A 25,306-nucleotide genomic window follows, 5' to 3' on the forward strand; every position below is an offset into this window, starting at 1 on the left:
ACTTGCAACACACATGAGAGGTACTGAAAATATTTCACAATTATTGCAACAGGCTAGAAAAGACAGACATGCCAAAGTCAGAGGGGATCATTTTGACTTTGGATAACAATATAAAGCACATGATCGTGGCTAAGTTACACATTAAACACCGCTCTCCATTGACTTCAACGTAAAACGAAAATCAGGAGCAGTGTTTAACGCTTGGCCAAACCAATGTTTCGTGTCTAGACTATCGCCCCAAATCAAAATGACCCAACAATCTTTATACACGGGTAGAATTGACTCCGTGAATACACTCACACTGCTTTTCCATCTTCATTGCATTGAGGTCCAGTCAGTGACATCAGCAGTATTCATGCTGTACAGGGACTAAAATTCTGCTCCCCTTCTTATAGCCCATCCACCACCTTCAACATTCACTCCCTCCACCACCGGCGCCCCCTGGCTGCAGTGTGCACCATCTACAAGATGCACTGCAGCAACTCGCCAAGGCTTCTTCGGCAGCACCTCCCAAACCCGCGACCTCTACCGCCTGGAAGGACAAGGGCAATAGGTACATGGGAACACCACCATCTCCACGTTCCCCTCCCAGTCACACATACCATCCCGACTTGGAAATATATCGGCCGTTCCTTCATCGTCGCTGGGTCACAATCCTGGAACTCCCTCCCTAACAGCACTGTGGGAGCACCTTCACCACACGGACTGCAGCGGTTCAAGAAGGCGGCTCACCACCACCTTCTCAAGGGGCAATTAGGGATGGGCAATAAATGCCGGCCTTGTCAGCGATGCACACATCCCTGTATGAATATAAAAACCCCATGAACCTTCTGAGCTGTGATCTCCTACTGCTCCGTCTACTCCAAAATGCCAAGCATTTGGATGCTTGATGCAAAACTCAAAGCTGCAGATTCACACCAGGGTTCCTCTTTGACTGATACTGTATACTCCCTCCCTCACAGCTCCAATTCTGCTTGCTCTTGCTGTTGCTTTCACACCAACTTCACTTGTGCGAAAACGAAAGTCATCTGCAAATTAAGTAAATTCTGAATAAATTTGCATGTTTCCGTTAATGTCGCTTGACACCCATTTGAAAAGGGAGTGGGTCGATCTGCGTTATATCTCTTCCCTCTGGTTTAGGACTGCGGGCAGATATTAACGCCCGCTCTATTAATGTGAACAAATCTGTTACAGCTTAATGCATAATTAGTCTAAGTGATAGTTGCAGCTTTCAGAGCAGAGAAACCCCGAAATACCCGCGCGCCAACTCACTCAGTGTCAGTTACTGCTGAAAATACGTTTTCACTCAAACAAGAACTTGTTTAGCATTTTATGAAATAAATTATTATTGGAACAGAATATTTTGTAATGATTTAGTAAAAGCCATTGGTATGGAGACAGTCCAGGGCGATTTTGCTCTCTGCGGGGTCACTGTGATCCCAGGATATCGTGCTGAGATTGATCCGGACACCAATCTATGAGCTTCTGGTTATGGTGATTCGATATATGCAACGGAAGGTGACACAAGAACTTAAAATATAAAGCAAATTAATAGGATTCATGAAGTGAGACAAGGGTACGGTATCACAGTGATTATGTTACTGGAGTAATCCCAAGGCCTGGACTAATGATCCGGAGACATCAGATACAATCCCACCATGACAGCTGGGGAATTTAAATTTAATTAATGAAATAAATCTGGAATAAAAAGCCAGTGTCAGTAATGGTGACCATGCAGCTATCGGATTGGCGTAAAAACCCGTCGGGTTCAGTAATGTCCTTCATGGAAGGAAATCTGCTGCCCTTACCCAGTCTGGCCTATCATTATAGACAGTCCCTCAGAATCATCGAAACATAGAAACATAGAAAATAGGTGCAGGAGTAGGCCATTCGGCCCTTCGAGCCTGCACCGCCATTCAATAAGATCATGGCTGATCATTCCCTCAGTACCCCTTTCCTGCTTTCTCTCCATACCCCTTGATCTCTTTAGGCGTAAGGGCCATATCTAACTCCCTCTTGAATATATCCAATGAACTGGCATCAACAACTCTCTGTGGCAGGGAATTCCACAGGTTAACAACTCTCTGAATGAAGAAGTTTCTCCTCATCTCAGTCCTAAATGGCCTACCCCTTATCCTTAGACTGTGTCCCCTGGTTCTGGACTTCCCCAACATCGGGAACATTCTACCCGTATCTAACCTGTCGCGTCCCGTCAGAATTTTATATGTTTTTATGAGATATGCTCTCATCCTTCTAAACTCCAGTGAATAAAGGCCCAGTTGATCCAATCTCTCCTCATATGTCAGTCCAGCCATCCCTGGAATCAGTCTGGTGAACCTTCGCTGCACTCCCTCAATAGCAAGAATGTCCTTCCTCAGATTAGGAAACCAAAACTGAACACAATATTCCAGATGAGGCCTCACCAAGGCCCTGTACAACTGCAGTAAGACCTCCCTGCTCCTATACTCAAATCCCCTAACTATGAAGGCCAACATACCATTTGCCTTCTTCACTGCCTGCTGTACCTGCATGCCAACTTTCAATGACTGATGAACCATGACACCCAGGTCTTGTTGCACCTCCCCTTTTCCTAATCTGCTGCCATTCAGATAATATTCTGCCTTCCTGTTTTTGCCCCCAAAGTGGATAACCTCACATTTATCCACATTATACTGCATCTGCCATGCATTTGCCCACTCACCTAACCTGTCCAAGTCACCCTGCAGCCTCTTAGCATCCTCCTCACAGCTCACACCACCACCCAGTTTAGTGTCATCTGCAAACTTGGAGATATTACACTCAATTCCTTCATCTAAATCATTGATGTATATTGTAAAGAGCTGGGGTCCCAGCACTGAGCCCTGCGGCACTCCACTAGTCACTGCCTGCCATTCTGAAAAGGACCCGTTTATCCCGACTCTCTGCTTCCTGTCTGCCAACCAGTTCTCTATCCACGTCAGTACATTACCCCCAATACCACGTGCTTTGATTTTGCACACCAATCTCTTGTGTGGGACCTTATCAAAAGCCTTTTGAAAGTCCAAATACACCACATCCACTGGTTCTCCCTTGTCCACTCTACTAGTTACATCCTCAAAAAATTCCAGAAGATTTGTCAAGCATGATTTCCCTTTCATAAATCCATGCTGACTTGGACCAATCCTGTCACTGCTTTCCAAATACGCTGCTGTTTCATCTTTAATAATTGATTCCAACATTTTCCCCACTACTGATGTCAGGCTAACCGGTCTATAATTACCCGTTTTTTCTCTCCCTCCTTTTTTAAACAGTGGTGTTACATTAGCTACCCTCCAGTCCATAGGAACTGGTCCAGAGTCGATAGACTGTTAGAAAATTATCACCAATGCATGCACTATTTCTAGGGCCACTTCCTTAAGTACTCTGGGATGCAGACTATCAGGCCCCAGGGATTTATCGGCCTTCAATCCTATCAATTTCCCTGACACAATTTTCCGCCTAATAAGGATATCCTTCAGTTCCTCCTTCTCACTCGACCCTCGGTCCCCTAGTATTTCCGGAAGGTTATTTGTGTCTTCCTTTGTGAAAACAGAACCAAAGTATTTGTTTAACTGGTCTGCCATTTCTTTGTTCCCCATTATAAATTCACCTGAATCTGACTGCAAGGGACCAACATTTGTTTTCACTAATCTTTTTCTCTTCACATATCTATAGAAGCTTTTAAAGTCAGTTTTTATGATCCCAGCAAGCTTCCTCTCATACTCTATTTTCCCCTCCTAATTAAACCCTTTGTCATCCTCTGCTGTATTACAAATTTCTCCCAGTCCTCAGGTTTGCTGCTTTTTCTGGCCAATTTATATGCCTCTTCCTTGGATTTAACACTATCCTTAATTTCCCTTGTTAGCCACGGTTGAGCCACCTTCCCCGTTTTATTTTTACTCCTGACAGGGATGTACAATTGTTGAAGTTCACCCATGTGATCTTTAATTGTTTGCCATTGCCTATCCACCGTCAATCCTTTAAGTATCAGTCGCCAGTCTATTCTAGCCAATTCATGCCTCAAACCATCGAAGTTACCTTTCCCCAAGTTCAGGACCCTAGTCTCTGAATTAACTGTGTCACTCTCCATCTTAATAAAGAATTCTACCATATTATGGTCACTCTTCCCCAAGGGGCCTCGCACAACAAGATTGTTAATCAGTCCTTTCTCATTACACGTCACCCAGTCTAGGATGGCCAGCCCTCTAGAATCGAGGAAGACTTGCTTCCACTCTTAAAAATGAGTCCTTAGGTGACTGAACAGTCCAATATGAGAGCCACAGTTCCTGTCACAGGTGGGACAGACAGTGGTTGAGGGAAAGGGTGGGTGGGACTGGTTTGCCGCACGCTCCTTCCGCTGCCTGCGCTTGGTTTCTGCATGCTCTCGGCGACGAGACTCGAGGTGCTCAGCGCCCTCCCGGATGCACTTCCTCCACTTAGGGCGGTCTTTGGCCAGGGACTCCCAGGTGTCGATGGGGATGTTGCACTTTATCAGGGAGGCTTTGAGGATGTCCTTATAATGTTTCCTCTGCCCACCTTTGGCTCGTTTGCTGTGAAGGAGTTCTGAGCTTGCTTTGGGAGTCTCATGTCTGGCATGCGGACAATGTGGCCTGCCTAGCGGAGCTGATCAAGTGTGGTCAGTGCTTCGATGCTGGGGATGTTGGCCTGATTGAGGACGCTAATGTTGGTGCGTCTGTCCTCCCAGGGGATTTATAGGATCTTGCGGAGACATCGTTGGTGATATTTCTCCAGCGACTTGAGGTGTCTACTGTACATGGTCCATGTCTCTGAGCCATACAGGAGGGCGGGTATTACTACAGCCCTGTAGACCATGAGCTTGGTGGCGATTTGAGGGCCTGGTCTTCAAACACTCTTTTCCTCAGGCGGCCGAAGGCTGCACTGGCGCACTGGAGGCGGTGTTGAATCTCGTCGTCAATGTCTGCCCTTGCTGATAATAGGCTCTCGAGGTATGGGGACATGTCAATTAAGGTGGTTGCTAGTGTGGCAGCTGCTTAGGGAGCTCCTCTGCTGAACATCTTCTACCATCCGGCAACTTTCCATTGGTCGCCTCCCCCCTCCCACTGTCTAAACTCCCCCCAGCCCTAATAGACCCTAATAGGGGATCTTAAACACTTAAACACTTAAACCCTTACTCTGGCCTATATGTAACTCCAGACCCACAGCAATGTGGATGACTCTTAACTGCCCTTTGAAAAGGCCCAGCGAGACACTCCGTTTTATTCAAGAAGGCGGCTCACCACCACCTTCTCGAGGGGCAATTAGGGATGGGCAATAAATGCCGGCCTTGCCAGCGACGCACACATCCCGGGAACGAATGAAAGAAAGGTTGTCTAACTGGATTTGCATATGGTACAGCTTCCCGTGACATTTGCAACCAATCTAATTATTTGGGTAATTAGAGTCACGAATGTTATTGAGCAGACAATTGGAACCAAGAATGACATACCTCTTGAAAATATACATCGGCTCGTTGTTGATTACAGAATTGATAGTGCTTTCTTTTTAAAAATGTATTAATTCACGGGATATGGGCGTCACTGGCAAGGCCGGCATTTATTGCCCATCCCTAATTGCCCCTCGAGAAGGTGGTGGTGAGCCGCCTTCTTCACAACTGAGTGTCTCGCTGGGCCATTTCAGGGTAGTTCAGAGTCAACCGCATTGCTGTGGGTCTGGAGTCACGTATCGGTCAGACCGGGTAAGGACATTAGTGAGCCAGATGGGTTTTTATGGTGATCCGATAAATCAATGTCACCATTACTGACACTGGCTTTTTATTCCAGATTTATTTAATTAATTGAATTTAAATTCCCCAGCTGCCATGGTGGGATTGTAACTCGTGTCTCCAGATCATCAGTCCAGGTCTCAGGATTACTCCAATAACATCACCGCTATGTTGAGATGAACCCCCTTCAATGAGATTTTCCTGCCTGTCGACGTAAGCACGCAATAAAGATTGATTCTTGTGCTGATCATCCCATCAAAGTATTATTGGTTGAGGATACAGCTTGCGGGTGAACTGAGCACTGTGTACAGTTCTGGGCACTGTGTTGGACAGCTTTCTGGTCATTTCACTTCGTTGCTTTAAACGTGGAATTACACACACACTCAGTTGTAGTAAATGGCAGGATCAACTCTTTTATTTAGACATTTGTATTATACAAACCAAGTCTGAAAGTTACTGGGGCACAAACAGTTCACAAGCCAACTTTCTGCTTGCTCTGATTTCCAATGGCTGCTTGAGAGGCACACACCGTCGGAATGTCCAGTGTCTAGTGTCTAATGTGTGTGTGTGTGTCAAACTCTCACTTTATACCAAAAAAGCCTTTGAACTTTTGTTTCCGCACATAGTACATTCAGACAATTAACGTGCCGACGAATCAAAATGGCATTGTCCTGAAATCACGGCTAACTGTTTTCTGAACTACTATACACAAATCGATCGATTGCTCACATAGTAACAAAGGTATACCCAAATACTTAACATACAGACAATGTCCAGCCACTCATTATCCTGGTCAAGTCCCACTGCCATAAACCGACACCCACCATGACGTATTGTCACACAGGTGATCAGATAGACAGTGCAATGGCTAAATGGCTCCATATCATCGAGCAGCTTGTTTCCATCCAATCATCCTGTTTTAATCCAAACATTAATCTTCAACTTTTAACCCTTTCGATATCTCCAGACTGCGCCGAAGCAAAGCCTTTCAGCAATGTGGGCCTGCGCTCCCACGCACCGCACCTTTGAAAGGAAATCTTGGCCTTGGAAGGGGCACAGTGCGGATTCACCAGAATGTTAGCAGGCCTCCCAAGGGTTAGATTATGGGGAGAGATTACAGACACTAGGTTGGATTCCTGGAATAAAGGTGGCTAATATCATTTGATTGAGGTTTTTTGGATTTTGAAAGGAATTGATGGGGTAAATAGAGAGAAACATTGTGCGCTGTTGGGAGAGACTCGGGCAAGGGGGTCATCACCTTAAAATCAGAGCCATGCCATTCAGGAGAGGAGTTCGGAAACTCTTCTGCACCCAAAGGGTGGTTAGACATGTGGAGCTCTCTCCCACAAAAAGCAGTGGATACCGGCTCAACTAATCATTTTACAACTGAGATTGATTGATTTTGCTAGCCAAGGGCACTAAGGGATATATGGCTTCATTGTCGGCGATTTTCTCGGCGTTGCAGCTGGTTTTTTGCCCGGCGAGAGTTTCCAGGTAAGTTTTTGAACGTTATCTCCCACATCTGAAGTCGCCCGCCGGGACCATACCGCCCGTGTGTAACGCCGAGAGCAACCGCCAGGGGGCGTAGGTTTGGCCTCAACCGCCGGTGTTCAGATCGGCGAGAGACCCGCCCGGTAAACGCTGCTTAAACAGGGCGGTAAGGGGAGGGGCCCTGCAAAGAAAGGTCAGTTAAAGGTTCTTTATTTACTTTTTTATAATTTTACCACCGTGATTAGGATTAAACCTGTCCTGGGAACGCTTGGTACGTGTTTATTTATTTTTAATTACATTTTTTTAAAAGTTCTCCCCCCTCCCTGGGCCCAACCACAGCCTCAGACTAAATTTTTCTCCTTACCATCCATTCCGGTAACGAACGCCCGTTTGTCTAACTTTGTACTTACCTGCTAACAATGAGTGTGCAATGCCTTTTTTCTCGCCGGGCGATCAGTTCTACTTACTTTTACCTTCAAAATGGAAATTCTCACCAGCTTTTCTCGCCGAACGTTAGCGGTCCTTCTCAGCCGGTAATCGGGAGTTGAGGGCCTTTAGAGAAAGTCTGGCCCATGGAACCAAAGTGGGTGGATGGAGTTAGGATTCAGATCAACCACAATCTCATTGAATGGTAGAACAGGCTCGAGGGGCTGAATGGGCCTCTTCCTGTTCCTGTGTAACAGACTCGAGGGGCTGAATGGGCCTCTTCCTGTTCCTGTGTAACAGACTCGAGGGGCTGAATGGGCCTCCTCCTGTTCCTGTGTAACAGGCTCGAGGGGCTGAATGGGCCTCCTCCTGTTCCTGTGTACCAGGCTCGAGGGGCTGAATGGGCCTCTTCCTGTTCCTGTGTAACAGACTCGAGGGGCTGAATGGGCCTCCTCCTGTTCCTGTGTAACAGGCTCGAGGGGCTGAATGGCCTCTTCCTGTTCCTGTGTAACAGACTCGAGGGGCTGAATGGGCCTCCTCCTGTTCCTGTGTAACAGGCTCGAGGGGCTGAATGGCCTCCTCCTGTTCCTGTGTAACAGACTCGAGGGGCTGAATGGCCTCCTCCTGTTCCTGTGTACCAGGCTCGAGGGGCTGAATGGGCCTCCTCCTGTTCCTGTGTAACAGGCCCGAGGGGCTGAATGGCCTCCTCCTGTTCCTGTGTAACAGGCTCGAGGGGCTGAATGGCCTCCTCCTGTTCCTGTGTAACAGACTCGAGGGGCTGAAGGGCCTCCTCCTGTTCCTGTGTAACAGACTCGAGGGGCTGAATGGCCTCCTCCTGTTCCTGTGTAACAGACTCGAGGGGCTGAATGGCCTCCTCCTGTTCCTGTGTAACAGACTCGAGGGGCTGAATGGCCTCCTCCTGTTCCTGTGTAACAGACTCGAGGGGCTGAATGGTCTCCTCCTGTTCCTGTGTAACAGGCTCGAGGGGCTGAATGGCCTCCTCCTGTTCCTGTGTAACAGGCTCGAGGGGCTGAATGGCCTCCTCCTGTTCCTGTGTAACAGGCTCGAGGGGCTGAATGGCCTCCTCCTGTTCCTGTGTAACAGACTCGAGGGGCTGAATGGCCTCCTCCTGTTCCTGTGTAACAGACTCGAGGGGCTGAATGGCCTCCTCCTGTTCCTGTGTAACAGGCTCGAGGGGCTGAATGGCCTCCTCCTGTTCCTGTGTAACAGACTCGAGGGGCTGAATGGTCTCCTGCTGTTCCTGTGTAACAGGCTCGAGGGGCTGAATGGCCTCCTCCTGTTCCTGTGTAACAGGCTCGAGGGGCTGAATGGCCTCCTCCTGTTCCTGTGTAACAGACTCGAGGGGCTGAATGGGCCTCCTCCTGTTCCTGTGTAACAGGCTCGAGGGGCTGAATGGCCTCCTCCTGTTCCTGTGTAACAGGCTCGAGGGGCTGAATGGCCTCCTCCTGTTCCTGTGTTCTTAGCATCATTATCATGTGCATCATTTTCAGAGTCTAACAACATTTTGAATAAATCTGGCACATGGTTTCCCCTATAATGCTGTTCTCCTTGGAGCAGAGAAGGCCAAGAGGGGATTTGATGGAGATGTTTAAAACCATGAAGGATTTAAATAGAATAAATAAACTGTTCCCATTGGTGGAAGGGTGGAGAACCAGAGGACACAGATTTAAGGCAATCGGCAGAAGAACCAAAGGCGACATGAGGGAAAACGTTTTTACGCAGCGAGTGGTTAGGATCTGGAATGTGCTGCCTGAGAGAGTGGTGGAGGCAGACTCAATCGTGGCTTTCAAAAGGGAGTTGGATAAGTACCTGAAGGAAGAAACAATTGCAGGGTTACGGGGAAAGGGCGGGGGAGGGGGACTGACGGGATTTCGGCACAGACTCGATGGGCCGAATAGCCTCCTTCTATGCTGTACTATTCTATGGTTCTATGATTGTGTAATGCAAAATAATAGTACAGCCCCTGTATTTATGATATCTAACTTGCCACGGCAAACTCAAACCATTTCACCCATTTCACCTGTCTGGAAGAGATTGAAGTTGGGTCATTGGGTGCTACAGGAGACTATCCCAAGACTATATTGCTATTTTACTTGTACTGTTACGTAGACAGAAATGCATGTGGGATACTCCAGATCTTTGACTATTAATTCATTTTAGGCATAAACAGGCTGCCAGCCAAACAGGAATTAATTAGTCATCCTGATCCCTGCAGAAACTACCCTTAATTATCCCAAATTATCCAGGGACCTCTCATTAATATTCTTGAACCATCCTGATCACCAAAATGTTTTCTTTGTTTCTATAAACTGATGATCCAGTAACAGGAAAAACGCCTGTGGTTGTTACCGTTAACAAAATAATCTTTGTGCCAACAGAAAGCTCCTTGTTCCGCTCTGGTGCCTGGATGAAAACCTTACAGTTAAGGTGTGTTTGTTAATTCTTTACACAGTACTTGTGTTCACAAGAATGCCGCTTTTTCCCACCACTATTACAAATGTTCAGGTTTTGTGTCATGTGTCTGATGGTCAGCATCAAAGGCCACTCTGGGTACGTGGACCGCAGACCTCTATGATCTGGAGTGCAACCTTTACTGCGTAATATCTAGTCAAACACAACTTGAAGTTCATAACACAGGACTCTTACTGCGGGTGCCATTGACTGCAATGTGAGATGTGTCACCATGTGAATTCCCATCTTAACGGAAGGCAGACTGAAAAATATTCTAGTGAGGCAAGGCATGATTGCAAATAAATGAAACATGTTGTTTTATAAAGAATGACGTGAATGAGCAGAGCACAGTTAGCTCTGTCAAATACCAACACTGCTCATTGCATGAAAAACAATAAATACAAAAATAACCTGCATTTATATAGTTCCTGTAACCTCGCAAAACATCGCAAGGCACTTCACAAAACTGCAATCACTAACACGGATAGTGAGTCAAAGAAAATCTTAGGAGAGATGACCAAATGCTTGGTTAAAGAGGTGGGTTTTAAAGGAGCAGTGGGAATTGGAGAGGTGAAGGGGTTTAAGGAGGGAATTCCAAAGTATTGGGCCCAGGCAGCTGAAGGTGTGACCACCATTGGTGGGGGCAAAGGAGGCCCGATTCAGTGGCTGGAGAGTTAGAGGGAGGTTTGTGGAGCTGGAGGAGGTTACAGAGTACGGCGGGATGTGGCGATAAACGGATTTAAAGATGAAGATGTTGGGGGATCCACAGCTAATGCAGGTTAGCGAGGACAGAGCCGAGACTTGGTGTGGGATAGGATACAGGTGATAGAGTTTTGGATGAAGTGAAAGAAGATGATGGATGGGAGGCCAGTCAGGAAAGCATTGAACTTACACAAAAGCAAAACACTGCGGATGGTGGAATCTGGAATAAAAACAGAGAATGCTGTAAATCTCAGCGGGTCAGTCAGCGTCTGGGGAGAGGAAGCAGGGTTAGTGTTTCGGGTCGATGACCCTTCGATAGAACTGGAGAGTGTTCGGAAAGAACGGATTCTTAACCAGCACTGAGAGGGAGAGGGAGAAAGAACAAAAGGGAAGGTCTGTGATCGGGTGGAAGGCAGGAGAGATTAGAGAGACAAGAGGGATGATGGGCTAAATTGAAATGGTAATGGCCGGAATTAGAAAAACATTCGTCAAGATAGGGTGTGAATGGTGGGATTAATATGTCCTTACTATACAGTATAAATGCACACGAGGCCCATTCTTGAGAGAAGGTCACTCTGTGACCAGTTACCTTTATTAGTCAACACTGAAGTGATGAAGGTGGGTGGAGCTTCCCCTTTTTATACCTGAAAGTCCAGGTTAGGAGTGTCTCCCACAAGTTCGCCACCTATGGGTCAATGTTCTCACGGTGTACACCTTAGGTCAGTTTATACATGGGTTACAATGACAGTTAAATACATGACAGGGATAATGACCCGCTGCCATTGGAGACAAACAGAAAAAAGAAACAGGTTCAGGGAGGGCGGAGGGGAGGGGGGAAAGATGGGCAGGGGTTGCGCTCTGAAATTGTTGAACTCGATGTTGAGTCCAGAGGCTGTAAAGTGCCTAAACGAAAGATGAGGTGCTGTTCCTCGATTGAACTAGTTGAGTCTGGAGGTGACAGGGGCGTGAATGAGGCTTTCAGCAGAAGACAACTTGAGGTGGAATGGAGCCAGGCGCTGTTATGCGGTGGAACTAGATGGACTCTATGATGAAGAGGATATTGTTTGGAAGGTCAGCTCGGGGTCGAATAGGTTGTTGAGTTTGCAAACAGTCTGGTTCAGCCTGAGAGACTGGTCAATGAGAGGGACGGAATTTGTGAGAAGGGTGCAGAGTTGCCCAATGCTTAGCTGAAGAAATTGGTCAATGTGATAATGACCAGATAATCTGTTTCAGTGATGTTGATTGAGGGAGAAATATTGGCCCCAGGACACCGGGGAGAACTTCATGCTCTTTGAAATAGTGCCATGGGATCTTTTACATCCATCTGAGAGAGCAGACGGGGCCTCGGTTTAACGTCTCACCTGAAACACAGCACCTCTGATAATGTGCCGCTCCCTCAGTACTGCCCCTCTGGCAGTTCGGCGCTCCCTCACTACTGCCCCTCCGACAGTGCAGCACTCCCTCAGTACTGCCCCTCCGACAGTGCAGCACTCCCTCAGTACTGCCCCTCCGACAGTGCGGCACTCCCTCAGTACTGCCCCTCCGTCAGTGCAGTGCTCCCTCATTACTGCCCCTCCGACAGTGCAGTGCTCCCTCAGTACTGCCCCTCCGACAGTGCGGCACTCCCTCAGTAATGCCCCTCCCAAGTGCGGTGCTCCCTCAGTACTGCCCCTCAGACTGTGCAGCGTTCCCTCAGTACTGCCCGTCCGACAATGCGGCACTCCCTCAGTACTGCCCCTCCAACAGTGCAACACTCCCTCAGTACTGCCCCTCCAGCAGTGCGGCGCTCCCTCAGTACTGCCCTGCGACAGTGCAACGCTCCCTCAGTACTGCCCCTCTGACAGTGCGGCACTCCCTCAGTACTGCCCTACGACAGTGCAGCGCTCCCTCAGTACTGCCCCCCGACAGTGCGGCACTCCCTCAGTACTGCCCCTCCAACAGTGCAGCACTCCCTCAGTTATGCCCCTCTGACAGTGTGGCACTCCCTCAGTACTGCCCTGCGACAGTGCGGCACTCCCTCAGTACTGCCCCTCTGACAGTGCGGCACTCCCTCAGTACTGCCCCTCTGACAGTGCAGTACTCCCTCAGTACTGCCCCTCTGACAGTGCAGTACTCCCTCAGTACTGCACTGGGGGTGTGCTGCTCACTGAGCCATGGCTGACAAAGAGGAGACTCACAGAAAGGAGAGAGATAGAGTGAAGGGAAAGGTTATCGGGAATCCGATGAAAGAATGCGTACGTAAGCCATGGAGCGAGAGACAGAAGGACTAAGTGGAAAGACATAGAAGCAGAAATGGAGTGCGGCAGACCACCAGAAAGACAATTACAGGAAGCGAGACACTGCTCAGCTAATTGTTGTCCACAAGCAATACCATGTGGGAGAGCCGTTATATTTGGAAGAAATGTCTAAATTTGAATATTATTGAACTTGAAGAATGAGGGTGAACAGATGTCCTCAGGGAATCTCCCGATTGGCCACTGTAACTTTGGCTGAAACCACGGATAAACTGCAGAAACGATGGGTGTGTTGACCCACCGCCCAATGTACACCATCAGGGGACCCCCCAGGAAAGTCCCGCTGTCATTCCCTTCATCTCGATTATTTTATTGGTTATTCCGACCAGTTGGAAAGCTCAAACTTTTATTTTAATGTCAACAAGAAAAATCTATCCTCCACGTCCGAGGTTTAAACACACGTCTGAGACATCACCTCCCCCAAGGCAGAGCAGGGAGGATTGAGACTGTCAGGATTCAGTTAAAACAGGCGTTTCCAGTTGGTCTCTCTGCTAAAGGACTATATAATCAAAGAACATTCTCGGAAAAATGTTCTGACAAGATCCTAATCGCTTAATGTGTAAATCGACTAGCCAATTTGTGCAGTGATCTGATCACAGTCAGGGCAGTGACTGGATTGTTACTCAATACTCAGAAACACTTACTGACGATTAGCTCAATGTCCCTGAGCTAAGGAGCAAAACAATCAGAGAAGGTTCTGCTCCTGATTACTGTACAGCAACATCGCATCGCCAAAAACTGTGTCAGCCATGGCTCAGTGGGCAGCACCCTCGCCTCGGAGTCAGAAGGTCGTGGGTTCAAGTCCCACTCCAGGGACTGGAGCAATCTAGGCTGATACTCCCAGTGCAGTGCTGTCAGAGGGCCAGTAATGAGGGAGTGCTGCACTGACGGAGGGGCAGCACTGAGGAAGTGCTGCACTGACGGAGGGGCAGTACTGAGGGAGTGCTGCACTGACGGAGGGGCAGCACTGAGGAAGTGCTGCACTGTCGGAGGGGCAGTACTGAGGGAGTGCTGCACTGTCGGAGGGGCAGTACTGAGGGAGCGCTGCACTGTCGGAGGGGCAGCACTGAGGAAGTGCTGCACTGTCGGAGGGGCAGTACTGAGGGAGTGCTGCACTGTCGGAGGGGCAGTACTGAGGGAGCGCTGCACTGTCGGAGGGGCAGTACTGAGGGAGCGCTGCACTGGCGGAGGGGCAGTACTGAGGGAGTGCAGCACTGTCGGACGGGCAGTATTGAGGGAGTGCCGCACTGTCGGAGGGGCAGTACTGAGGGAGCGCTGCACTGTCGGAGGGGCAGTACTGAGGGAGTGCCGCACTGTCGGAGGGGCAGTGCTGAGGGAGTGCCGCACTGTTGGAGGGGCAGTACTGAGGGAATTCTGCACTGTTAGAGGGGAAGTACTGAGGGAGTGCTGTGCTGTCGGAGGGGCAGCGCTGAGGGAGTGCCGCACATTTGGAGGGGCAGTACTGAGGGAGCGTCGTACTGAGGGAGTGCTGCACTGTCGGAGGTGCAGTATTGAGGGAGTGCTGCATTGTCAGAGGTGCCATCTTTCGGATGAGACATTAAACCGAGGCCCCGTCTGCTCTCTCAGGTGGATGTAAAAGATCCCGTGGCATTATTTTGAAGAAGAGCAGGGGAGTTATCCCTGGTGTCCTGGGGCCAATATTTATTCCTCAATCAACATCACTAAAACAGATTATCTGGTCATTATCACATTACTGTGTGTGGGAGCTTGCTGTGCGCAATTTGGCATTTCCCACATTACAACTGTGACTACACTCCAAAAGTACTTCATTGGCTGTAAGTGCTTTGGGACGTCCGGTGGCAGTGAAAGGCGCTATATAAATGCAAGTCTTTCTATGGCAGGAGCGTTGATATTGCAGCCTGTCAGGGCGCTGTACCAGCCTGTGACTCCTCCCCCATCCTCACGGAATTTTCCGCGGGACGAGTGAGAAGCAACAACTACATTAAAAGAAATAAGCGGTAAGATTAATTTGACACCTTTAGTGAGTGTCTGTAAGCAGTGGGATGAGCTCTGTAATTAGGTGGTTAATGGGGTGTTAGGTCTCTCCTGTTTGCTGGCAGACCTTCCTCGCCCTTTGTCAGGGTGAGTGGAGAACTGGCACTGCTTCAGCTGGCTGCCGCACTGAGTGTCAAACTGCTGCTTGTCATTCAGGGCAGGGTGTGACCGCTGTTTTGTTGCCTGCAGTTGGATCCCTGTTTTCGGAAGCTTGTTACATGTGTGGCACGCCATTCACTGACTCATGCTGTGCTACAATCATACAATCACAGATATTTACAGCACGGAAGGAGGCCCTTCGGCCCATCGTGTCCGTGCCGGCTGACAAAGAGCTACCCAGCCTAATCCCACTTTCCAGCTCTCGGTCCCTAGCCCTGTGGGTTACGGCACTTCAGGTGCACATCCAGGTACTTTTTAAATGTGGTGAGGGTTTCTGCCTCTACCACCCTCTGGGTGAAGAAAGTTCCCCTCAAATCCCCTCTAAACCTCCCCCCAATTACTTTAAATTTATGCCCCCTGGTTGTTGACCCCTCTGCTAAGGGAATAGGTCCTTCCTATCCACTCTATCCAGGCCCCTCATAATTTTATACACCTCAATAAGGTCTCCCCTCAGCCTCCTCTGTTCCAAAGAAAACAATCCCAGCCTATCCAATCTTTCCTCATCGCTAAAATTCTCAAGTCCAGGCAACATCCTCATAAATCTCCTCTGTACCCTCTCCAGTGCAATCACATCTTCCCTGTAATGTGGTGACCAGAACTGCACGCAGTACTCCAGCTGTGGCCTAACCAGTGTTTTATACAGTTCAAGTATAACCTCCCTGCTCTTGTATTTATGTCTCGGCTAATTAAGGCAAGTATTCCGTATGCCTTCTTAACCTCCTTATCCACCTGACCTGCTACCTTCAAGGATCTGTGGACTTGAAGCAAATCTGTGCTGTAGCAAATGCAAAGCAAGTCGCTCCAAATTAAGTCCATTCAACTCTACAACAGATCAATAATGGGGTGATAAGATTGTTGTGGCAGCGATATGTCTGACTGGAACTGCCCTCCGTCACTAACCCGCCCTTGGTGAAGTTGCTCAGTCCACTGATTCCAGGATGAAATGGAATGTTCATATCCTAAATGTCGTTGATAATGATCACGAACATTTCAATGTATGTTTTTTTCGTGTTCTACACTCTCTGGGCTCTGCGCAACAAAAAGGGAACCCTGAACAGTATGTCACAGTGTGTCAGGGAGCGTTCCATTTGCCATTGAAACCGGTGGCAGCTCTTCAGCAGTTGGATGTTGCTGGAGTGACTGTAATGTCTGCGCGTGTGCGCATGCTCATGGGTTTGTGGGGCTGTTGTATTGGGAGTGGCTTAGCCAGACTGATTCCTGGGATGGCAGGACTGACATATGAGGGGAGACTGGATCGACTGGGCCTATATTCACTGGAATTTAGAAGAATGAGAGGAGATCTCATAGAAACATATAAAATTCTGATGGGACTGGACAGGTTAGATGCAGGAAGAATGTTCCCGATGTTGGGAAAGTCCAGAACCAGGGGTCATAGTCTAAGGATAAGGGGTAAGCCATTTAGGACCGAGATGAGGAGAAACTTCTTCACTCAGAGAATTGTGAACCTGTGGAATTCTCTACCACAGAAAGTTGTTGATGCCAGTTCACTAAATATATTCAAGAGGGAGTTAGATATAGCCCTTACGGCTAAAGGGATCAAGGGGTATGGAGAGAAAGCAGGAAAGTACTGAGGTGAATGATCAGCCATGATCTTATTGAATGGTGGAGCAGGCTCGAAGGGCCGAATGGCCTACTCCTGCACCTATTTTCTATGTTTCCATGTTTCTATGTTCATAGACTCAATAAGCCCCAGCCAGTTGATGTTACTATGAATTCCTAAGCAAAGAACCCATGAAGCAAATACATTACAAGGGTGGAGACAATGCCTGTGTGAGGACACGGGCTGAAACTGCGATCTGAAGATGCTCTGGGGCAAGGTGGAGACTGGGGGACAATGCCCGGTTAGAGGGGCAAAACACTCCTTTGGACAATGGAGCTGTGATTGTTGCGCTCCAAGTTTCCCCTGGTTAAATGGAGGATCAGTGGTGACAATCGTCAGACGGGTAAGCTTACCATTTCCCGCTGTTTGCTGCGGCTTAGTCATTTACAGGAGCTTCATTCTGTCGTGTGTCCAGGCAGGTGCTCTTTCAGTGCAGCGGCAATTCCCTGTGGCAGCCTTTGTGGGGGCTGGAGTGGGGGCCATCCGACCCGCGTTAGTCTGATGAATGAATCAGTGGAAGGTTTGTCTGCTCTAACCATTGGGCAGGTTTGGATTCAGGAGCAGCTTGCCACGAACCTTTGGCCCTCTGGTGCTGGAAATTCCCCAACCTTGCGCCGACGGTTTGCTGGTACCGCTGGGGAGCGTAATAAAGCTTTCGTCAGAAATTTGACTCACAGCGCACCTGTAGATAGGACCAAAAAAACGCTCGGCAAAAACCTGCCTTGCAGCTCTTGGCTCGGCGGTCGGTATGGAAACCTGCAAAAAAGGTAAGCGAAAGTTTTTATGTTTTAATTCTTTTGCAGGGATTCGATAGTTAAGTGCCTTGTGAATGCTTTGTGATTTTTTAATATTTTAATTCTTTAGCAATTTATTTTTGGGTGTTTCCCTGCCCAACCTGCAGCGGTATCGGCCTTGGAGAAAAGATGCTGAAAGCTCCTGTTTGCAAAAACCACGAATCCTTCTGCAACGCCGATTTTTACCGCTGGCTGCATTTTATCCCAAACATTCGGCCTCGTAGTGGTAGCGGAGTGAGTCGTAGCGGTATTTTTGGTGAAACAATACCACTATGACCAAAAATAGAATTTCTAGCCCAGTCTGTGTCTAAATAAATAACTTTAAACTCCAACCTCTCTTTCGCCAGTGTACACTATTAGCAGCCACATTCTTTACAGAGCTTATTACCGAGGCCACTTCACTGAAAATTGACACCGTGCTCAGTTCCAGAAATAACTGCTTTTAAGAACTGTCCAGGTTAGCTGCAGCGGGTTTAATGCAAGCAAACAGTAATACCTTCTCTTCTCTTCCTCTTTGGCAGGACCATGGCCTTCACAGAGCTGGGACGGGGCCTAAATTAGCAAAGATATAAATCTTATCCATAAAATCAGATTTGTAACAGCACATAAACTTCAGAGTAAGTAACCTTTTGGGTACAGTTATGTAGGGGGTGGTGTGGGGGGGTCAGGTTCACCTCTGACCTTCTGAGCAGTTCGAGTCGCTCCCACTCCCTGGGTTCTAGACTTTGGACTTATTGGGGATGTGACAAAGTGCAGCACACAACTGGTTTTGGTGCAAGAAACTTTGATTTTATTTAGGAAAGAATGTCAAACTCACAATCACTAGAATGGGGAACACTTCATGCAAAAGGGGTTACAGAAGATAATACACCTCCCACCTCCCAGTGCCTAAAACCGACTAGGTTAAACTCAAGGGCAACAGGGATAATGCTCACCAATCCTCATGTTCACAGTTGGCAGTGGTTCACGATTTCAGGGTTCACTGGACTCTGTAGGTTCTGCTTGCCGTACCCCGAACGTGGTGGAAGATTTCTTGCTGCGTAGTCTTCAGTTGGGTGGTGTCCCCTGATACGGTAGGGCGTGTGTTGGATTTATGGAGTGCGTACCCACTCTCTTCCGTCAGCAGTAGGTTTTAAAGTCCTTTTAGGTAATGTTTCACCTGTTGGTAGCTAGGAACAGATTGTAGAGTGGAATCTTTTAAATCTTCGGTTTCTTCTTGAGGAGTTTTGTCCTTGGAATTTGTCGATGGCGGTGGTCCGATGTTACCATGTTGGTTTGGTCAGTTGATGCCGCGATGGCCATGTCTGAAGTTACTGGGAACTGCTTTTCTCTGCCTTGATGATGTTCTTCCTTCCTCTTCGGTAGCAGAGCAGTGTGGCCCAGTGAGGCCGGAGATGTTGATGTTCAGAGAGCTGCGTAGAAGGTTGTGTAGCAAGCTCTCCGGAAGGCCCCGTCTAACCCGAAAAACAGAGCCACAGTTATAATTTGGGAGTCGTTCTAAACTGCGCGCCAAATCAACCCTGATTCTTTGTCATATTTTGGTGGGCTCGTTAATGATAACTCGTTTCGGATATGTCGATCGGTTGGATTCGTTTTTGATTTGGGAGATTGAGTTTTGGTATTTATGTTGTTTGCCGAGGCCTGGGTTCTCCATGCGGGCTGGATGGGCCATTAACATTATGTATGCGCTGGATGGGTTTCCTGCTTAGAGCGATGGCTGGCTATCTCTGGGTTGATTGTTGCTATGTTAATGTCTCCTGGGGAGAAGGGTTTTCGAGTTTACACATTTCTCCAGACAATTTGTTTAGCTTCAATACCCCATACAGCTTCAATACCCAAAGACTGACTTCTCTAGAGGCTAGTTGTCCGAGAGGCGGGAGTTCCTGGCGTTGGTGAGGCCTATAAAGGCTCAGCGGCAGCGAGAGGCGGCGGCAGTCCGAGAGGCGTGACCTGGGCAGCTGCAGCGGGGAGAGAAGGCAAAAAAGAAGTAGAAAGAAATCAAAAGGTGACGTCACAGCCAAGGGGGTAAGTGATTGGCAGGTGATTGGTGAGTAGTTTTTCTTTTTTCTCTTCTATAACAGTGAGTAAACTTTAACATTGTTGTTGCCAATTTAAGTGTATCTAAGGGTTAAGTCATAGCAGGAGAGCTTGGTCGGGTGTTATGCTCCTCCTGTACCATGTGGGAACTCAGGGATGACTCCAGTGTCCCTGATGACTACGTGTGCAGGAAGTGTATCCACCTCCAGCTCCTGACGGACCGCGTTGCGGAGTTGGAGCTGAGGGTGGATTCACTCTGGAGCATCCACGATGCTGAGAATGACGTGAGTATCACGTGTAGCGAGTTGGTCTTACCGCAGGGAAAGGGTCCACAGCCAGATAGGGAATGGAAGACCAACAGGAAGAGCAGTGCAAGGAAGGTAGTGCAGGGGTCCCCTGTGGTCATCCCTCTGCAAAACAGATACACTGCTTTGGGTACTGTTGAGGGAGATGACTCATCAGGGGAGGGCAGCAGCAGCCAAGTTCATGGCACCGTGGCTGGCTCTGCTGCACAGGAGGGCAGAAAAAAGAGTGGGAGAGCGATAGTGATAGGGGATTCAATTGTAAGGGGAATAGATAGGCTTTTCTGCGGCCGCAACCGAGACTCCAGGATGGTATGTTGCCTCCCTGGTGCAAGGGTCAAGGATGTCTCGGAGCGGGTGCAGGACATTCTAAAAAGGGAGGGAGATCAGCCAGTTGTCGTGGTGCACATTGGTACCAACGACATAGTTAAAAAAAGGGATGAGGTCCTACGAAATGAATTTAAGGAGCTAGGAGCTAAATTAAAAAGTAGGACCTCAAAAGTAGTAACCTCGGGATTGCTATCAGTGCCACGTGATAGTCAGAGTAGGAATCGCAGGATAGTGCAGATGAATACGTGGCTTGAGCAGTGGTGCAGCAGGGAGGGATTCAAATTTCTGGGGCATTGGAACCGGTTCTGGGGGAGGTGGGACCAGTACAAACCGGACGGTCTGCACCTGGGCAGGACCGGAACCAATGTCCTAGGGGGAGTGTTTGCTAGTGCTGTTGGGGAGGAGTTAAACTAATATGGCAGGGGGATGGGAACCAATGCAGGGAGACAGAGGGAAACAAAAAGGAGGCAAAAGCAAAAGACAGAAAGGAGATGAGGAAAAGTGGAGGGCAGAGAAACGCAAGGCAAAGAACAAAAAGGGCCATTGTACAGAAAAATTCTAAAAGGACAAAGGGTGTTAAAAAAACAAGCCTGAAGGCTTTGTGTCTTAATGCAAGGAGTATCCGCAATAAGGTGGATGAATTAGCTGTGCAAATAGATGTTAACAAATATGATGTGATTGGGATTACAGAGACGTGGCTCCAGGATGATCAGGGCTGGGAACTCAACATCCAGGGGTATTCAACATTCAGGAAAGATAGAATAAAAGGAAAAGGAGGTGGGGTAGCATTGCTGGTTAAGGAGGAAATTAAGGCAATAGTTCGGAAGGACATTAACTTGGATGATGTGGAATCTATAAGGGTAGAGCTGCAGAACACCAAAGGGCAAAAAACGTTAGTGGGAGTTGTGTACAGACCTCCAAACAGTAGTAGTGATGTTGGGGAGGGCAACAAACAGGAAATTAGGGGTGCATGCAATAAAGGTGCAGCAGTTATAATGGGTGACTTTAATATGCACATAGATTGAGCTAACCAAACTGGAAGCAATACGGTGGAGGAGGATTTCCTGGAGTGCATAAGGGATGGTTTTCTTGACCAATATGTCGAGGAACCAACTAGGGGGGAGGCCATCTTAGACTGGGTGTTGTGTAATGAGAGAGGATTAATTAGCAATCTCGTTGTGCGAGGCCCCTTGGGGAAGAGTAACCATAATATGGTGGAATTCTGCATTAGGATGGAGAATGAAACAGTTAATTCAGAGACCATGGTCCAGAACTTAAAGAAGGGTAACTTTGAAGGTATGAGGCGTGAATTGGCTAGGATAGATTGGCGAATGATACTTAAGAGGTTGACTGTGGATGGGCAATAGCAGACATTTAGAGACCGCATGGATGAACTACAACAATTGTACATTCCTGTCTGTCGTAAAAATAAAAAAGGGAAGGTGGCTCAACCGTGGCTATCTAGGGAAATCAGGGGTAGTATTAAAGCCAAGGAAGTGGCATACAAATTGGCCAGAAATAGCAGCGAACCCGGGGACTGGGATAGATTTAGAACTGAGCAGAGGAGGACAAAGGGTTTGATTAGGGCAGGGAAAATGGAGTACGAGAAGAAGCTTGCAGGAACATTAAGACGGATTGCAAAAGTTTCTATAGATATGTAAAGAGAAAAAGGTTTGTAAAGACAAACATAGGTCCCCTGCAGTCAGAATCAGGGGAAGTCATAACGGGGAACAAAGAAATGGCGGACCAATTGAACAAGTACTTTGGTTCGGTATTCACTAAGGAGGACACAAACAACCTTCCGGATATAAAAGGGGTCAGAGGGTCTAGTAAGGAGGAGGAACTGAGGGAAATCCTTATTAGTTGGGAAATTGTGTTGGGGAAATTGATGGGATTGAAGGCCGATAAATCCCCAGGGCCTGATGGACTGCATCCCAGAGTACTTAAGGAGGTGGCCTTGGAAATAGTGGATGCATTGACAGTCATTTTCCAACATTCCATTGACTCTGAATCAGTTCCTATCGAGTGGAGGGTAGCCAATGTAACCCCACTTTTTAAAAAAGGATGGAGAGAGAAAACAGGGAATTATAGACCGGTCAGCCTGACATCGGTAGTGGGTAAAATGATGGAATCAATTATTAAGGATGTCATCGCAGTGCATTTGGAAAGAGGTGACATGATAGGTCCAAGTCAGCATGGATTTGTGAAAGGGAAATCATGCTTGACAAATCTTCTGGAATTTTTTGAGGATGTTTCCAGTAGAGTGGACAAGGGAGAACCAGTTGATGTGGTATATTTGGACTTTCAGAAGGCTTTCGACAAGGTCCCACACAAGAGATTAATGTGCAAAGTTAAAGCACATGGGATTGGGGGTAGTGTGCTGACATGGATTGAGAACTGGTTGTCAGACAGGAAGCAAAGAGTAGGAGTAAATGGGTACTTTTCAGAATGGCAGGCAGTGACTTGTGGGGTACCGCAAGGTTCTGTGCTGGGGCCCCAGCTGTTTACATTGTACATTAATGATTTAGACGAGGAGATTAAATGTAGTATCTCCAAATTTGCAGATGACACTAAGTTGGGTGGCAGTGTGAGCTGCGAGGAGGATGCTATGAGGCTGCAGAGTGACTTGGATAGGTTAGGTGAGTGGGCAAATGCATGGCAGATGAAGTATAATGTGGATAAATGTGAGGTTATCCACTTTGGTGGTAAAAACAGAGAGACAGACTATTATGTGAATGGTGACAGATTAGGAAAAGGGGAGGTGCAACGAGACCTGGGTGTCATGGTACATCAGTCATTGAAGGTTGGCATGCAGGTACAGCAGGCGGTTAAGAAAGCAAATGGCATGTTGGCCTTCAGAGCGAGGGGATTTGAGTACAGGGGCAGGGAGGTGTTATTACAGTTGTACAGGGCCTTGGTGAGGCCACACCTGGAGTATTGTGTACAGTTTTGGTCTCCTAACCTGAGGAAGGACATTCTTGCTATTGAGGGAGTGCAGCGAAGGTTCACCAGACTGATTCCCGGGATGGCGGGACTGACCTATCAAGAAAGACTGGATCAACTGGGCTTGTATTCACTGGAGTTCAGAAGAATGAGAGGGGACCTCATAGAAACGTTTAAAATTCTGACGGGGTTAGACAGGTTAGATGCAGGAAGAATGTTCCCAATGTTGGGGAAGTCCCGAACCAGCGGTCACAGTCTAAGGATAAGGGATAAGCCATTTAGGATGAGGATGAGGAGGAATTTCTTCACCCAGAGAGTGGTGAACCTGTGGAATTCTCTACCACAGAAAGTTGTTGAGGCCAATTCACTAAATATATTCAAAAAGGAGTTAGATGAAGTCCTTACTACTAGGGGGATCAAGGGGTATGGCGAGAAAGCAGGAAGGGGGGTACTGAAGTTGCATGTTCAGCCATGAACTCATTGAATGGCGGTGCAGGCTAGAAGGGCCGAATGGCCTACTCCTGCACCTATTTTCTATGTTTCTATGTTTACAGTTCTTTTCCACACGGACCCAATATGACTTTTAAAATCCCAAACTTGGTTAAACTCGTAGTTTCTTCCACATGCATTTTAGGATCCCAAACTTTTTGCTTGATAGTCCCAAATCGAATTTCCTTTCCAATGAGTGTAAACACTGGCGGGGGGAGGTTCCCACGAATTTTACAATCTTACAGTTATTTGCATCAGTTATCGCAGATAAACTCCAACACGTTAAGCTTATGTACCAATACAAAAGAAGTTCAGTTACTTTTGGTTTCCGTATTTAAGGAGGGATATATTATATTGGAGGCAGTTCAGAGAAGGTGTTGATTTATGAAGAAAGGTTGAGCAGGTTGGGCCTATATGCATTGGAGTTTAGAAGAATGAGAGGTGATCTTATCGAAACATATAAGATTCTGAGGGGACTCGACAGGGTAGATGCTAGGGGGCATCATTTCAGAATAAGGGGTCCCCCAGTTAAAATGTTGATGAGGAAGAATTTCTTCTCTCAGAGGGTTGTAAATCTGTGGAATTCTCTGCCCCAGAGAGCTGTGGAGGCTGGGACATTGAATATATTTAAGGTGGAGATAGACAGATTTTTGAACGCTAAGAGAATAAGGGTTATGGGGAGTGGGTGGGGAAGTGGAGCTGAGTCCATGATTGAACCAGCCATGATCTTATTAAATGGCGGAGCAGGCTCGAGGGGCCGAATGGCCGACTCCTGCTCCTATTTCTGATGTACTTGTGTTCTTATGTTCTTAATAGACTTGCTGGACAGGGGAGCACACGGTGAACTTAAAAGCAGGTCCTGGCATGCGCTGTGAATCCCTTATTGTCTTATTTGTCTGTCATCAGTTGGACAGCAGAACATAAATATTAGGAGCAGGAGTCGGCCATTCGGCCCCTCGAGCCTGCTCCGCCATTCAATAAGATCACGGCTGACCTTCGACCTCAACTCCACTTTCCCGCCCGATCCCCATATCCCTCGATTCCCCGAGAGTCCAAAAATCTATCGATCTCAGCCTTGAATATACTCAACGACTCAACATCCACAGCCCTCTGGGGCAGAGAATTCCAAAGATTCACCACCCTCTGAGTGAAGAAATTCCTCCTCATCTCAGTCCTAAATGGCCGACCCCTTATCCTGAGACTGTGACCCCTGGTTCTAGACTCTCCAGCCCCGGGGGAAACATCCTCTCAGCATCTACCCTGTCAATCCCCCTCAGAATCTTGTATGTTTCAATGAGATCACCTCTCATTCTTCTAAACTCCAGAGAGTATCGGCCCAATCCACTCAATCTCTCCTCATAGGTCAATCATTCCCCATACCGGCTCCAACTTGTGATGGGGCTCCTTAGGTGCAGAAAGCAGGGATCATTGATCCAGCTCAAAATGAAGGGGGAGGAATTTCAAGTAAC

The sequence above is a fragment of the Pristiophorus japonicus genome, chromosome 5, assembly GCF_044704955.1.
Source record: "Pristiophorus japonicus isolate sPriJap1 chromosome 5, sPriJap1.hap1, whole genome shotgun sequence".
NCBI classification, from domain to species: Eukaryota; Metazoa; Chordata; class Chondrichthyes; family Pristiophoridae; genus Pristiophorus; species Pristiophorus japonicus.